We start from the raw sequence: 18,530 nt of genomic DNA on the forward strand, positions 1-18,530 counted from the left end.
TTCCACTGTTGTAAAGATATTGTGGCAGTTATTAAATGATGTCTCCTGTTTATTTCCTGAGGGGGAAAGCAGATTTTTTTCAATGGCTTTACATATTTCTTTGATATTTAGATCTCATCTTGTGGAGAAGTGATAACACTCCACAAATCTATGACTTTGCAGTATGTACAACAATGCCTTTCTGACAGATTTTATTACTGCTGGCCGTGAATCAAACAGGAACTTACAATTTCTTTGCTTCCATCCCAGAATTTTGTACTGTCTGCTTTTAGAGATATTGCTCCACTAAATTTACAAAAGCTGTACTGCTACTATCATATCCTTTTCACAAGACTGGATATACTGTTCAGACTGAAGTGGCATAGAGAACTATATGCTTTGAATTTTAAAGTAATAAAATTAATAAATTAATTTCTACTCATAGAAGATGCAACTATTGGTGTAGAAGGTCAGTGTGCACTCAAAACTTTTTATTAGTGAAGAATGAAGGAGTACAAAACTAATAAGAGCTGGTACTGCTGTGTCTCATCATTCCTCTTAAATTGTACCTGAGGGTTATTATATCAAGGATTTCAGTTAAGAGTTTGTGTTCATGCACGTTGTATGCAATGGCAAAACTTAAAAAAAAATAAAAAAAATCATTCGATTATATAATATTCAGAGAAATAGTAAAACCTCTGCCACTGAAAAGGAAAATACAACACTGCACATTGAACAATACTCCATAGTAGTACACTCCAGCAACAATATTACCTGTATAATTCTGACAACTTATTGAATAAATACTGGAAATGCTAGTTAAACTTTGGCTGAGTCAACACAACTTGTCTGCTATCCTTTTACTTTAGCCCTCATTTCAATCTATAGATGAGTATTCCTAGCCAGTGATATACTTTACCTGAATTTGCTGATCAGTTTCAGCTTGTACCTTGTCTCACATCCATGCATCACGCTCCATAACAAAACCAAAACAAAGAAATAACCCAAGCTCTTCTGTATTAGTAAGTGTAAAGTTGATAAGCATTTCAAATTGGGACATTCAGAAGGTGGTTATTGCACTGGTTGGTTCTGTTCAATAACTGTGCAACAGAACAAATAAAAATTGTTCATACAAAAACAGTTTTGTGTGGTCAGAATATGCAAAACTGATCATGTGGTGAAATTCTTTGTATTTTTTTGCACTGGATCAGATTCTTTTTTCATATAGAATAAGTGCATGCTTACTGTCCTGTACCCTAGAACTTCTTCATTTTATCTCTGGACTTAGAAATGCACTAGGCTTTTTTGAAGGTTGGATATATGGAAAGATGTCTGCCTTCACCACTTGGTATGTAAGAAGGCAAGATAGATAGTGATTCTTCTGTATTCCATAAATAGCTGGTGATGGTGTTTTGTGCTTGTCATCTGACTCTAGAGGACTGGTTTGTATTTGCAGGTTCTAGAGAGGAAAAAGTGTCTTTTTTAGCCCTGGGGAACTACTAGTTTTCTCTGACTTTCCTTTCCTAACTGACTGAAAACTAACAAAATTGACATATAGGAGAAAGGAGTATTTTTGACTCTCGCTGTTGTGTAGGTGTGGAATAGCCTGAATTTCAGACAACTTTAAAACGATCATCCTACTTTGGAGCATATGTGGGTAATGTGAAGTAATAGTAGTTATCTTTTAATAAGCAGGAAACATCTAACAGAAAGGGTACACCACAGTGGCCTCCCGCCAGAGAAATCCCAACAGGCACTGTGGGGTGGATGTGGGAGCTACCTTTCCTGATGCTCACAGTTTCCATAGCCTATTTGAGAAATAAAGGTATACTGAAGAGGTTACTTTCTTTTAGTGGTCTCTAAAAGCACTGTAATTTGAGAAAGTGTATAGAAAATAGGCTTTTAAAAATTAATTCTACTAACATTAACATTTGCATAGATGAAATATGGAATGTGCAAATAAATGCTAGAAAAGCTTTCTCAAATACCATCTTTGCTACGCAGAGGTAAAGTGTGCACAATGAACAATGAAAAATGTACATAAGTTTTTTAGAGTTCCATTTTCAAGTGTTTATTTTTCTAATTTTATTCCTCTTAACACATCTGCATTTCACTAGAGAACTGAATATCATCAAGGTCACTTGCTAAATTTAATTAATAACCATTAATAATATCCTACTACTTTTTTTATCACTCACTACTGTCCTCATAGATTCTGAGTTTCTGGATACAAAGGTCATTGAAATTTGATTATTTTTTTTTTTCTTTTGGCATATTTTAGTGTATTGAGTGTTCATATGAAGCAAATAATTTAATGTGATCTCTAAGCTTAATGTGAATGCAAACTGCAGTGTCCTGACTTCTTTCTAATCAGCATTAGTGATGTTCCAAACTGTCAACAGCTCATGAGCAATATGACCATTGTATTTCTTCACACCCCTTTGAGTTCATATCAATCACTTGAAAATAACATTATTATTATTTTATTTTTTTTTCAAAATGAGCTGTCACTATCAATTTGAGTAGTGCCTGTTCAACTGGAATTTGTCCAGTTTTTCAGCAAGCCATTTGGTACATTGTATTGTGAAGAAAACAGCTTGCATTAGCAGATTCTTTTCATGATACTCGTAGGATAGACATGTATATTTAAATATTTCAAGCTTCCTTTGCCAGGTGAAACAGTCAGCTTTCATCTGTAGAGTCTAAAGAAGATTCTTGAAAGAAAAGAGACTTTAGAGAGGGAAAGGAAGAAAAGGAAAAGGAAGGGAAGGAAAGGGAAGGAAAGGAAAAGGAAGGGAAAGAAAGAAAGGAAGGAAAGGGAAAAAAAAATGCTCATTCAAATGCTAACTTGAATTAACTACAAAATCTCTTTCGAGATAAATTAAAAGTATGGTTATATGAAAGTGTGGGAAAAAGTAACAAGTATCTTCTTTCAGCAAGCAGTCTAGGGCTAGATTATCTGTTACTTGTAAATTCCTATTTCCTATTTTCCCAATGAGAACAATATGGAATACAGAATCAGAAATGAGCTTTTTTTGCATCTATACCAGTATTTAATTTTAATGCAGTCATGTTGACTGTAATATCAAGGTTTACCACTCAATTATTGCTTCCCTTTGAGTAAAACATGAAAATGAATACATAAGAAATTATCACATTAAAAACTTATCCTAAGCAAAACTATGAAATATCCAGATCTATTGAAATACAAATGTTAACACTTATTAGAGTATTTCACCAAGGTATAACCTAATTTTGTGTGGTTTTGAAAGTGGGAGCTTCAAAGGAAATGTAGAAAACAGGGTACAAAGAACACTAATTAATTGTGTTTTCAAAGATAAGGATCTATGAGTACATGCATAGTAACAGCACCTTTTTTCTTCCCGTGTCTGTTCTCTGTGCTTATGAAAATGTCTTCATATATTCATGGCAATTTATTATTGATTTTTTAGCTTTTCTTTTTTCTTTTCTTTTTTTTTTTTTTATTTTCCACCCCCAATAAATATTACAGTGATTACTGAGTGAGACACCTTAAGGGAAAAAAAAAAAAACCAAAACCCTACATTACAGCATCTAGACATGATTTGTATTTCATCCATTATTGATTTACTGTTCCATCTAGATAGTGTAATAGTTGACTTGAAATCTAGAAACTGTTATGAAATTTATTGATGTCATGGGAGTACAATAAGTAATAGGAAACAGCTTAGTCAAATAAAAGAAATACAGTCTGCACATCTTCACTAAATGAAAATTCCTGTAACTGCTTTTAAGGCAGTGTTGTGTCATGGCATGCAGTACAAGATACCATCATCTCAAGCTGCTGAATAGCTGTATGAATATTCTAAAATGACAAAATATCTGTGCTTGCCATTATATCTGAATTCAAACATGATTCAGAACTGAAAGAAATTCTGTAAACATGCAACAGTAACAAGAATGGCAGCTATTTAAGATATTCTGAAATGTTTTCTAAAAAGCAAGATAGGACTTCAGGGTGAAATTCTGAGCCACATAAAGGCTCAAATCAGGAAAAAAAAAAATATGCTCCATTTGTAGCTGGTATCAAAACCTCTGAAATGTTCTGCTAGTCTGCATCTTTTGTTTCAGCACTGCATTGTTTTGGAGATTCTCTCATGCTTCTCAAGAACTAGCAGACTCTCAGATAGGAAATCTCTGATAAGTAGGAAAGGGTAGTTCATAGAAATCCTAGGACTGTATAAGTTTTTCAGTGGATTACATCCAGCATTTAGAAGTGAAATTACCAAACATGTCCCCTTCTGTTTCTTGCGGAAAAAATACTTCTGTGTTACAGCCATGTGCAAATGGGTGGGACAGCAGTGGCTCACACTTTCCTGATTACTGCATGTTTGCCTTTCATGTTACTGTTAGTGAGACTAACTAGCACTTTATTTTGGTAAATCAAATGAAATGGTAAATAACGTCCTACAGGTGTAGTGTTAGTACTTTGTGAACAGATTTCTTTCTGAAGCAATGAGGATAATTGCACCAACAGGGAGTATGGAAGAGGTTCACATCGCCTCTAAAGCCAGAATGAAACCAAGGAACAGAATCTGGATGACCTGTTTCTGTATCACTATTTTGCTGTCATCTTGGAACAATTTATCTAATAACCATTACATGAGGTCTTGGCAAGGATGCTAATTAGAGGTTTTTAAACATAGATTTGTTTCTCAAATTACACTGTTTTGCCAAGATTTACAAAAATACCTTCAGAAGAAATCAGACTGAAAAAATAAAGGTACACTCTTTAGATTCTCTCTGTTCTGTAAGTAATTCTTTCCAAATATTAAGATCATTTGTGAAACTCAACTCTGATGAGCATAACTGCCTTTCTACTAAGATCTTATTCAACGTTCTAACAAGAAGGAACAATATGACTTTTGGAGGGCTCATTTAGGCCAAAGGATGTGTATATGTGGTGTCAACTGATTCTCTGTCCATGTATCAAATTCTGCAGTGTTTTGAATATATCTGAACAAAATACATTTCTAATCTAATAATAAAGAAGTGACATAAAGATTGTAGGAAAGTAAGATATTGAATAAAAATTCATTGCACAGCTGTAGAGCACTGATAGCAAGTTATTATTTAGCCATATCTCTGAAATGTAAGAAATGATTGTTATACATATTAAATTTTTTATAGTGATGAGCAACAACATTTATGAGCTACTAGTGATTCTGTTCTAACCATGCAATTTTTAGACTTTCCAAAACACTACATGAATGTGTTGAATTGAAAGGCTAAGTGAACTGGGTCTGTTTAGCCTTGAGAAGACTGAGAGGGGACCTGATCCAGGCCTATAAATATCTGAGGTGTGGGGGGCAAAGTGGCAAGGCCAGGCTCTTTTCAGCAGTGTGTGGAGACAGGACAAGGGGAAATGGCCAGAAACTGGAGCATAGGAAGTTCTGCACAAATGTGCGCAAGAACTTCTTTACAGTGAGGGTGACGGAGCACTGGAACAGGCTGCCCAGGGAGGTGGTGGAGTCTCCTTCTCTGGAGATATTCAAGACCTGCCTGGACGCCTACCTGTGCGACCTGGTTTAGGGAACCTGCTTTGGCAGAGGGGTTGGACTCGATGATCTCTAGAGGTCCCTTCCAACCCCTATGATTCTGTGATTCTGTGACTGAAAATCTTTGCTGTTTTTTCTTACAGTGATGCTAAAAAATGTGCCATATTTTTGAAGTAGAACTTATTAAAGTATTACATATGAATTAAAAAAAAAAAAAAAAAAAAAGAAAGAAAAAAACAAATCTTTCTGTAGTAAGACAGCCGGAGGTGTTTAGCGGTTTTCTGAATGGTGATGTAAGCAGAATGGTTTTAATACTTGACACGAGTTTGAGAGTTACATTCTGGCAGAAGTACCTCAAGTATTAAAAAATGCTTTATGATCAGAAACTGTAGTTTCCACAAATGCAATACATATTCATAATGCAAATTAAATATACTGTGAATTTTCCTTATCTGTATTCACTGTTATGTTTCTTGTGCAGTTTATATTTCATAATGAATTCCCGATAAGTTGCAGGGGTACCACCATTGTTTTTAATGTACTCTTTGAAGGTCTGAAACCAAGTGGTCTCTCCAGGGCATCATAAATCTTAGCTTTCACTATGAATACAGAAACCATAAAAATTATAAAACACTATTTAAACTTCAGAGTAGACCCATTTTCAATATGGAATGGGATTGTTATGGCAGTAAAGAAATGAATAGATAAAAGTACAGATTCTCCAATATCCAAAGCCCTGCCAGAAGGAGGATGCAGGAAATACCTGACTCTCAAAGATACTATATTATGGAGCAATGACCAGAAAGCCAAGATGACTCACAAGCATTCATTCATCTTTTTAATGTACGTTGCATGCAAGTAGAAAATGCTCGTATTACAACAATACATTTAAAAATCTAATGAAGAATACAAACAGTTTAAATTATGGAGATATTATTCTGGGGTACAGTACAATTTTCATGGGTCAGAGATCGCTTTGTTTAAAATATTTTTTAAAATTGGTTGTTGTTATGGAATTAGTTTATATTAAATTAGATTCCATTCTGATAAATTTAAGCTACTGAAAAACAGCAGGAGTCTTCCGAGACACAGAATTTCCTGAAAGTCCTTTAAACAGATTTACTGTTTTTGTTTCTCAGGTCCCCAAAGTTCTGCTGTTTTCTCTCTCAGAGACCCTCCACGATTTCCAGCAGACAAAAAAAGAAAAAAAATAAATAAAATAAAAAGCAAGAAAATGAGGACAGGCTCAGAATCATCAAAAGCAATGTTGAAAAAAAATAATTGTTTTGATAACATAATAAAGATGCTCATGTTTGTTTGAAGTGTAAGTATATAATTTAGCACTGGGAATACTTCCAGTAGTGCTGTGAGAAAAAGTATGTGTGTGTGAAAGGGAAGAAGTAGGATTTGGTGAAACACCATGACAAAACCATCATATCTGTCTGGCCTTGTTTTGTACTGCTAGGGATCTCTTTCCCATCATATTCAGCGCTGTAAAACATTCAAAACTTTGAGTTATGAAAGTGTTTTTAATTACATATAACTTATACAGATTTAAAGGTTCATTGATAAAGTAGTATGCACAAGTCCAGTTTTCAAACCTGCCCTAAGATAATTGGAAGCCCTTGGCCAGCAATATTTCAGTCACTTCCTTTCTACTACACTGAATTATTTATTTGTATTGAAAACAGCACTGAGAGTTTTAAAAGGTTCCAATAAATTGTCTTCAGGCCACATGAAAAGGTACCATTGATTCCAAATTCTGAATACTGTGAAGGGGAGAAATTTAAAGATTTTCCTTTAAAATGAACATTAAAATGGTAATGTTCAGGTTTTTTTTTAACAAGGAAAAGAAGATACAAAAGCTATGAAAGTGCATTGTGGCATCTTGCATGAAATAACAAAGTAGAAATGGCTGTACCAGACTGGGTGCTGTTTTATCATTTTGGGCATAAAAAATGTTTTGAGACAAGGTTTTAAAATCTAAATTATTTATTAACCTTTATTAAGGCTGTGAACTTCAGGTTGAAAATTAATAACAAAAACAAAAAACATCTGAGTAAAGTAAAGAATGCAAAGAAAACAGTAGCAGATTTTGAGAAATTATCTGTTACTCAAATGTTCCAATTTGGGTTGGAATTTTACCCATATGATCTGCAGGGTGTCTGGAAGAAACAGTGCAGCAGCTGAATAGGAAATGACATCTGTGGCTCAGGGAAAGACTTGGCAAGAAAAAAACAAACAAACAAATAAAAAGTTTAAAAAATGCTAAATGGCCATAAAATTGCAGTCTTCTGTGAAGCATGGGTGCAGTTAAATTTCTTAATTTTATTTTCTGCTTTTAAGTAAAGTCTGCTAGAGACTCAAAATGCTTTTTCTGCAAAAACACATTTTCTGCAAACACTTCACAAGTTTTGTGCTATGCCTGTATAGAGCAAGTGCATCAGTAAGAAATCCAGTTCAGTGGCTAGAAAATGCTGTTTGACAAATCTGAATATTCATATTGCAGTGGCTGCGGCACCAGGTCATTGTGCTTGTGTTAAAGAGGGGAAGGAAGACAAAGTAAAATCAGGATGGTAGGATAAAGAAAACAGGAATGCAAAAATTATTTATGCTCCAGTTCCTAAAATCAGCACAATTTAGGTAATTGTACATTGACCCACAAACCATTGGTAAGAAAACTGTACTTATAAAATACCCTGGAAATGTTAAGTTTAAAAACCAAATAAAACAAAACAAAACTAGTGAATCTCATAGCAACAGCAAGAATTTAAAACAAACATAAGTCAATGGTTGGGGAGCAACACTCTTGTTATTTTAGAGTATACATATAGAGTATAACTATTTGCCATTAAAAAAATAATTCTGAATTCTTAAACTATTATGCACTTGACTGAAGATACATAACAGGAACATAAATATACACACTAATGACAAATCGGCACAAGCATTGATTATGTCTGTCTAGCACATAACTGGTTTTTGTCTTTATGGTCACTTGTAATGATAAGTACAAATATCAGGAGGAGCAATGTATACAATCAAACAGTGAGTTTCTGCTTTGTGCTAATTGCTGTTGACAAATATAGAGACTGATTGGTTAAATAAGTGCTTTTTGTAAATAAGTGAAATGTCACATATGATGTCAATCAGAAGTTTCCTTACCAGACTGGGAACAAAACATTTAGTGAGACAAGGAGTATCATGACTACACCATGTCAGGAAGTATATAAATAATTAACCCATAAACTTAGATAAAGTTCTAAACAAAATATTACGGTACTTCAGCTAGACCAATAATGGATGTAACATTTGTAACCTACAGAAAATATTGAGAATAGTGACAGAAAGTAGAAGTTTTATGCATCCATTGAATTCTTGATGTGTGAAATTCTTTCTTTGATCACCACTTAGCAAAGCATAGCAAGCTTCCAATTTGCTGGTGGTATGACAATAAGACTAGAAAAGCATATTGTTTAAAGAAAGCAGTTTAACTGTATGTGATGAACGCATGTGTCAAAAGGATAGCCGTGGAATAATAAAATTGGGAAAAATGAATCAAATTCATATACTTCATGACGTTGGTAGGGAAAAAAAGGCTCTAGGATTTAAAAAGTCTAGCTGTTCAACTGTTGTCTTGACCATGAGAACAAGCATTCACATTACTAGAAAAATGGAGACAAAAGCTGATAGCTCTGTCACATAAGTGGTGCAAATAAGTATGAATTTTACAAAAAGGAATTGAAAATGAAAATACCTTAAGAAAATGCCTTATAGAAGGAAAATAATTAGGCTTGTATATGCTTTTTCCCTTCTTCAAGACTTCAGCTTCAAAATAACAGCTGATGACAGCTGCAGACCTACTAGAAAATCCCATAGCTTGTGGTATTCAGGATTCTCTCTCTCTCTCCCCCCTATTTATTAATTTGTTTGTTTATTACAGTATCTTTTTTTTTTTTTTTAAGTGAGATGGTGTGTATTTTTTCCTCTATTAAGGCTATTTACTTCCATTCCTCTCATGTTATGGGAAAGACTGGCATCTTAACCCTGACTATAGTTACACTATTTTTGAGTTCTGTCGGCCTTGTGTCACACTATTTTTATTTACTAAAAATAAAGTAAAAATTGCAAAGAAGGTAAGAAATTGCTATGAGATTTACAGACACATGGATTATGGATTGATTGAACTTTATTCCGAATTTCCCAATTGTAATTTTGGTCAGCAAAATGAAATACAGCAAATGATATTTGTAAGTGACCAAAGCAAGATTACTCACTAACCAAGTAACTAAATCTGTATATCAAATATCTGAATAAAGTAATGCATCAGGGAGTTTACAAAAACATGTATAAAAATATTCATAAGCAGAATTCATCAGATAATTTCAGATCAGATTCATCAGATTTCACCAACAGAGTGCTTCAGTGAAATTCATTACTGCTAAATGACAATTGGCAATCACACTCAGAGGCCAAATTCAGCAGATACATTGTTTTCAGTGAATAATTTATATATGTATATAATCTCTTTGTAACCTCTTTAAATACAGTTTTACATTATGAGCAGATTACTGCTTTGTAACAAATTTTATTTCATTTCTTATTTTTAACTACCTGTAAAATCACGTTAATCAGTTCAATTTTGCAAAGCATTAAGAAAGACAAAAAGTTTCTACTTGTAACAAATTCTTCAATAAAAAGTCATTTTTAAAATAGACCCTAATTAAATTTGTCTCTAATAGACAAATATTTACTTTAGGTGTTTTTAAGAAAAAACAATTTGTAATATTTGAGGTATCTTTTTGAGACTAAGTAAGAAATTTTTCTAAATTTCTTGTTATTTCTTGTATATGAAAAAAACCTAACCTGCTGAGTTCTTTAATTAAGGTTTTATATTTTCTTTTGAATGGTAGCTGGTTTTGTTCTTTTTCAGTTGTGTTTTTTTGTTTGTTTGTTTGTTTGTTTTTAAAAAAAGAAACTGATATTTTTTATTTTATTTTTATGTACATAGTGCACATAGTATGTCATTTAGAAACTGAAATCTTCTCTTGAAATGGAGATAGCAAACATTTGTATATTTTTACCATTTTTATTTAGAAAGAAAGGTGAAACTGAGTGGGAAAATAAAAACACACACCAAACCAGAACATTCCTCAGCAATTAAACAAAGAGAGCACCTGCACTTGTTATTTGGTATAAGTGCCAGCTAACTCTGTCCATGCTTAAAACTGAAGAAATATAAACCTTCTCTGGTCAGAAATCTGTGTAAAGACCCAATTTTGTTCTTGTTGTCAAGTTAATCTTTTAATTAAATAGGCAAGCATTCTGGAGAGTGGATGAAGAGGCAGTAATGAAGAGCAAACAATTGTGGTTTTTTTATGTATGTAACACTTAACTCATTACCCATGGGAATCAAGCTGAAGGAGAGGCAAACATATACCAGAATAAGCTAACCCATTAAAGTCCAAAATGTGGAAAGTAGCTGCTACTTGAAAAATAAAGAGTCTTAAATGGTAGAGCCAGTGAGAGAATACTGCAAAAATCAGCAGTAAGAAAACAAAACTGTTCAATGGAGGAAGAAAGGTAAATAAAATAGGTCGTGGCATTAGCAATTACAACAGAATTTATCTCTTTAGAAGATGACCAGGACCATAAAAGTTGAAAATGTAAGTTCACAATTGAAGTCAACATACAGAAAAAAAAAAAAAAAAAAAAAAAAGATTTGTCAGATTGTTTCAAACAATCTTTTGATAGGACTAAGTTCCCCTTAACTTATGAAAATGTATATATGCTTAGAAAATAAATAAATAATGAATAAATAACTAAATAAAAAGGCAAAACCAGAAGGAAATGCCTACCAGTGACATCTCTGAAAAGTTTTAAACAATCTATGAAGAGTAACAGACCAAGCAAGCTTTCAATCAGTTACGTTGATACAAATCTTCTCACTACTCACATATTAAGCACCAATATCCCATTGTGAGGAAGCAAATATAGAGAAAACAGGACAGTTAATCTACCTCTTTCATAATGTGCTAGTCAGTGAAGGAGTTAAGAATGAAATGATGCTACTATTAGGGAATTAATACTTAGGAATAAAAGAGAGAGCTAGCACGAAAAAAATATATATATTTAAAAAAAAATTACATGCCTTAAAGTATTACTTCTCGGAAAGGGTAGTCAGGCATTGGAATGCACTGCTCAGGGAGGTGGTGGAGTCATCGACCATGGGAGTGCTCAAGAAACATTTGGATGTTGTGTTGAGGAATATGATTTAGCTGAGAAGTATTGGTAATGGTTGGACTAGATGATCTTCTAGGTCTTTTCCAACCTTGATAATTCTGTGATTCTGTAAATGTTAGAGTCAGTATATGAGTTGTGTAATGCTTGTAGTTTTTCCAGAGACATCTGAAACATCTTCAGATATAAACATCAATAAAGCTTTTAAGCATATACTTTTTAAAAACACTAATATTTCATGAAGATTTCTAAAAAATCTCCACCACATCTACAACAAGAAGGAATCTTCTAGGATAGACACTACAGAAATAAGATACTTAGTCTCAGTGAAGCCGTCAGTGGAAACCAGAAAGTAGGCAGAAAAAGACATTTGATAGAATGGAGTATTAGCAGGCAGGGGGACCAATCAATAACAGCACTACAGAACAGCTGAAAGCTCTGGAAAATGACAAAACAGAGGTGTATATTTCTCCTGTAGGCACCAGCAGCAACATGGGAAGGGTGAGATGTGTTAAATTACAAATATACAGTAAAGTGAATAAGACAGGCTTTTAATCCTGATATGATTATCTCACAACATTTTTAAGTGATCAAAATCCAATCTGAAATGACCAGAAAATAAATCTCTGGAGAAAAAGAGTGGAATCTGAATTGGGCTGCGAACTGTCCATGCTTTATGTTCCCCTAGTAAAGAGGATCACATCTGCAGCAAATTCTTAATGACTGATGATTACAGCTTTCTAAAACTAGCACTGTATTTGAGGTTGTCCTGCTTTGAGAAGACTCTCTGATAACTTGGATGACCTAGAAAGTTATGCTCACTGAATTTTCTTTGCCGCTTTCAACCTTCTAGTCCTTTACTGAATGTAATTTGACCAGACTTGAGGATTATGACCTGTCATTTCTGGTAATCGTGAGATCTCCAATGGCACTGCAGAGCAGTCTGTAGAGGATAAATAGGGTGAAAAACAACAACAAAAATTAAGTCGTTTATGACATATTTCCAAAGGCCTTATGTACTCAGTATTTGAGATACATTCAAACAAATAATTTCAGAATGCATTTTAATTGGGAAAAAAAAAAAAAAAAAAGAAAGAAAAAAAAAGAAATCACGTGATTAATATCCATCTCAGCTTTGAAATAATCTTTGAAATCTTAATGTGGAAAGCAAAATCACTTTCCCGTTTTGCTAGATATTCCTAATAATGTCCTTCCATAAAGGAGAGTGAGACAGACAAGTGAGGAACCTCACCACGAAACTGTGAAATGGAAAAGTACTCAATATATTTTGCTTTGACAGAGTTAAAGCTACATTCAGGATTATGGTAATTCACACCAATCTCAGATGTTAAAGCAGTTGCTATTCTACTACTTCTGAAATAGTGAAGAAAAATTGAACTGAATTCAGTTGGGATTAAGTTAAATAATATCAGTTTTGTTTGTGCACTGGAATAAATATATGTTAAATAATAGTCAGCTAATACTGGAATAATGAAATAATAAAGAGTTAAATTATGTTCCTAACAAACTAGGATACTGAAGTGTAAATCACAAGAGATGAAATTTGCCTTTAATGTTATTGACAGGTAGAAATTACAAAAATCGTTTCATTCATTTCCAACATCTATCAGAAACACCAGAAGTATAGCATATCGAAAGTATATTATATGCTAATATTACTCACTAAATTAATACCTGCAACTGTTCACAAATACAAGAAGAATCTGAGTCTCCCAGAACTTGTGTGTAATTTTTAAAATGCTTGTGAAAAGCATTTCCTTTAATTATATTCAGTTGAGATAGTTTGATCAACAGCCAAGGAAAGGATTGCAGCATGTTTTGGATTCCTCTGTTTCATTCCTTCACATGCAGACATCACATTGTGAGGAATCTGATGTCAGAAAACGTACCTTCATGGTTGCTGATCCCTCTTTTATCCTCCTTTTTTCCTGCCTATGTGACATCCCTGTGTGCACCCCCTGAGATAGCCATCTTCCTCGAGGTAAACCTGCTTCCCAGTCTTTAAGCTGCAGCTTATCTCTTGTGTTGCCCCTGGCCTTGTCCATCTGTGTCCCTCAGACAAATGATTTTTCCACCCTTGACCTGGACTTGCTTGGACTTGTTCATCTGTAACCTTCAGCAAACTTTGAGTCAATGGTATAAAAGAATAATCTCTTACACTATGTCATTTAACTCAAAAAGTCTAGACCTCTGTAGTGTATTTGTCCTTTGACAATTTCAGTGCAACTTGTGACACTTCTGTGAAAAAAAATGAATGTTGGTGAGACATCTTAGATAACAAGCAGATAGAGATGAACTACCTACCATGTAGCCCTTTGCATCTTCTCACAGACAGTGGCTACCACAGATTTAGTAAGTAAAAAGCTGGACTCAATTCTCTGTATGTTTGAGGTGCCCAGCTTCCACACAGGCATTACATGGCTGAAACAATGCACTTCTACCATGAAGTGAGCAGTGCAACTGACATGCAAAGATGATGCCATTCTAACACCGGATGGTGATGTGAATCCGCTATGACAGAGCATTCCTGACATTAGCTCAGAAATTCAGCTTTATTTTCAATCTTCTGTTGGCTGACTGGCATGAGAGTTATTGCAGGAATAAATGTAAAGGCTCTTCATAGTTCAGCAGTAAGCATCAAGACTCTGCTTCAGTGGTGACAGGTTTTCTTATTCCTCTTTTGAAAGCTGATTGAAGCCTCTCTTGTTGGACCATAATCACATGCAAGAGTTTGATAACCCTTCTGGAGCACCTTGTGGATATTGGAGAGCAGATCTTCTCAAAGACTGAAATGGAAACAAACATAGAACTATCTTGAGAACAAGAACCGATATTTCTTGAAGTAAGTATTTGTGACAAGGGTTACTATGGAAATACACACAGTGTGCAGTGTGAATAAGTTCAGGATGTTTTGCAGATACAGCAACATAAATACAACAGAAGTGTTCAGCCTGAACAGCTTTCACTGAGGCAGCCCAAGTTCCTTATGGAGCTTATTTTTTCCATGCTTCTCTACTGTTCTGTTAATTAGATCTTCACTATTTATCTCTATTTTGTTCTTAATAAATTCACTCCTTCCCTTATGTCTCTCAAGCTTTTTCATTCCTAAATTTTTTATTCTCCTACATATATTCCTTTAGCTGAGCCATTCATCTTCCTAACATATCTTTTCATCTTTGTACAACTGGTCTCATTACAAGAAGTATGCTATATTCTACCCTCTTCCTCTTCTACAGTGATTAAGGAAGGACTCATACCCATTCTTGCTGAAAACAATAGAAACTCACAAGTAGCTTTCCCAGGTAGAGGAAAGTTAGAGGATGAGATGGTGATCTGCTTGCTCAGAGAAGTTTGAATGCAATTCTGGTTTGAAATGAATTGTAAGAACACTTCCTGAGATAAAAAGAAATTAACCTGAAATGATTAACAACACACTAAACATGCAGGTATCATGAAGATTGAATAAAACTAATTTGCAGAGTCAAGATTTATAGGAGTAACTCTATCTGAAAATTTCTAAACTGGTTGCTCTGTTTCCATTGCTTACTTCGTTTCATACCTGTAAATGGTGTAGCCAAAATATTACAGTTTCATTCAGCATCTATTATGCATTTATTACATAGAGATGTGAGTGGTTACACAGTAGCATTAAAATATTTGCATGTGGAAATTTGCAATTTACACTAAGAGTTGTTTACTTACCAACAGGTAAAAACTATTAAATGTGAAACATTAGCATGAACTAAGTGCTTTATTTTGAAGGAACAACAGAATGGAATATTTCTTCATCTAAACAATTTTAGGCACTGATTTGTTCTTAAGATACTGATGTTACCTATGAAATTAGCACAGTTTTACGGCATCCCAAACATATTCCAAGATTATTAACAGAGTAAATAGAAACCTGGAAAAGGGATCAATAATTAAAATGAGAAAAAAAAAATCACTTTATTGATCTTAGGCCGCTCTATTCTATTAAAACAAAAAAATAATTAATTTCATAAGATTAATAAGAGAGAGTTTGCTGAAGACATATCATCCTCTTGGAAAATTTGATGTTAGTACCACATCTGCTCAGAGGATACCCTGTTCTCAACCCACACACAGTGTGTACAGGCTCTTGTGTGCTATGAAAAAAATCTGTTTAAAAATTTGTGTTGATCAATATAAATATACTTTGCTCAACATTTCAAATCGAATAATTAAAACACTTTTGTACTTTTAATGAAGCATGGATATTACCTGCCTCTTAGGGAGGCGCCTGGGTTTCTTAACAGTCTTTTCTCAGTGTATCTATCACTAAGAATTATCTTCATGATGATGTTCTTAACTACACCCATTCATTATTTAATAAAGTAGCTATTTTTGTGATGGAAAATGATCTGGACATGACAAAAAAATTATTCAGAATTAAAAGTATATTGTCATTGACACCAGGTGTGAGTTGGAAATTTCAAATCAGTTTGCTGGCACTTTTGACAGATCATGCACACTTATAAACTTTTTGCTTACTTAGTTATCTTTACCAATATCTTAGTTTCTTTTACTAAGATGTGTTACCGAATCGAAGAAATATTCAGTAGCAACTGTAATATTTACCTAATTCTTTAATTACATTCATTTATTTGAAAGAAAACTGCATTATTTTAATAATTCAAGGATCATATATCCTTAAATTAGAAACTAGAAAATGTTCACCAGGTATCAGCTGAAAAAAAAAAAAAAAAAGATAGATGCTTAATTTTTTTCCCTCCATCATTGTGCACTATTTAATGGTCCTCTGTATTATGTTTGTTGATCTACTTATTTTTGCAAGTGAAATGTTTCACTTCTGTATTTATTTAGAACAGTCAGGTTAAAAGTGAAAACATTAGAGGGCAAAAAGGAATTTTGGCTTTATTAATCCACTTTAATCATAAAGGAATGTAATAAGAGACTAGATTAGTGGTGGAGCTGCTTGATCAGTTATTCTTTCTACTGCTCTTAAAGGTCTACTGCTACACCAGTATTGTCCTTTGCGCTGCATGTGAAAGAATACTGGTGCAGACCATCTCTGAACACTATCTAGAGTAACTGGTTGCCTGCAAACTTAAAGTAGGCCTGAGCATATTTGGTGTCCCAAGTGACTTGTCTTTGAGTCAGGTGTTCTTACTCAGTAAGCTATGTGCTAGTGATAAGGCAATACTGAAATGTGCCAAAGGACTGCTTTTAGTGCAACATTTTACATATGTATAGAGAAGTGTGATGCACAATATGAAGGACTACAAGGATGCTGTAAAGATGTAAGGTTTTATGGTTTGTTTTTTTTTTTGGTTTTTTTTTGTTGGGTTTTTTTTTTTGGAGGATTATCCATAGAAATAGCAAAAATTGTGTTTTGTAATTAGTAGGCATCTGTCCTATCTGTAGATTTCTTGTAAGTTAAAAGTCCCAATGGAGACTGAGTAAACTTAACATTCATGCAGCATGGTTGAGGAAACTGCGGCTTCAACGACAGCTAAGTATAAGCTGTACTGATGGTACAGCTGAATTTCTGAAAGAGGAAAAAATATATAAGAAAGAAAAGGGAGAGCAACCAGGAAACAGTGGAAAAATGCTGCAAAAGCAAATAGGGGCGCTGATGCAAAGGAAGGGAAACTTTTCTGATCGATTAACTCTCCTGTCCTTGTTCATTGACAATCTTCTGCCTCTACTATTAAGAAATATGTGTCCAAAAGTATTGAAAAATGGCCAGCTTTATGACATAGAGATTCCTCTGTAACATATCTATCATTCTCCTGCCCTGACAGTTGTAGGAGTGCCTGTTCATTAGTATTTAAATCAGTTCATAAATATTTCACTTTAAAATCCGGTTTAAATAAGCCTTACATCTGCTCACTGTAATGCTGTGGCTTAACGTCTGTTGTAAGCCTTAATTCTAGTCTGATATAATGCTATTGTATAGTTACACAATTTCATAAGGGCACTTATACAATAAAACAGGGATTTAATGGAGCACTTCATCTTTTTGCAATTTTTAGTTTCAGCTGACCATAGCAAGTGAAGCTAGAAGTTGTATAATATTGCACATCTCCCCCTGGCAGAATGACTCCTTTGCATAGAAAAGTTCTGCAATTTTAAGAATAATACTCAATTTAAAAAAAAAATGCTTAGCTAAGGTTTTTACAACGCATGAGAATGTATACGATGCATTACTTTTATTTTCTTCCGGTTTCTCTCTTTCATTCCATTTGCAGTTTTTCCAGTTATGATTGTGGAGGTGTTGGAATGATGGGAGAGTAATTCCATTTCCAAAGCACAGTGAATCTTAAGAGGCAAGTAAAAGCAATAAAGAATATTTTAGTTCTTTACAAAAAATCAGAAATACAATATAAAGGTACCTTTGTTCTTCCTTTTTTTTTTTTTTTTTTTTTTTTTTCACATTACTCTATATTAACCACCAGTAGGAGCTATTCCACTCAAATACTACAATCTCCATAATTTTCTCATCGTGTCTGATCTTTGGAAAAAAAAGTTAATGGGTGAACACTGAATTTATCAAATGAGGATTGAGAACAGAAAATAGCAGAATGCATCATTTTTGTTAGAGCTCATATATGCTACTGGTTCCTACAAAAGAGCAAAATGAGGAAAAATAGTGATATAGAAAGGTCAGGAGACTTCTCACTTTGTGGAGGACAAATATATCTGCAGAATGGTATCGGACATTTGTCTTCTAGCTGTATTCATTATCACACATGACAAAATTCCCAGTCT

The sequence above is a fragment of the Coturnix japonica genome, chromosome 4 (assembly GCF_001577835.2).
Source record: "Coturnix japonica isolate 7356 chromosome 4, Coturnix japonica 2.1, whole genome shotgun sequence".
Lineage (NCBI taxonomy): Eukaryota > Metazoa > Chordata > Aves > Galliformes > Phasianidae > Coturnix > Coturnix japonica.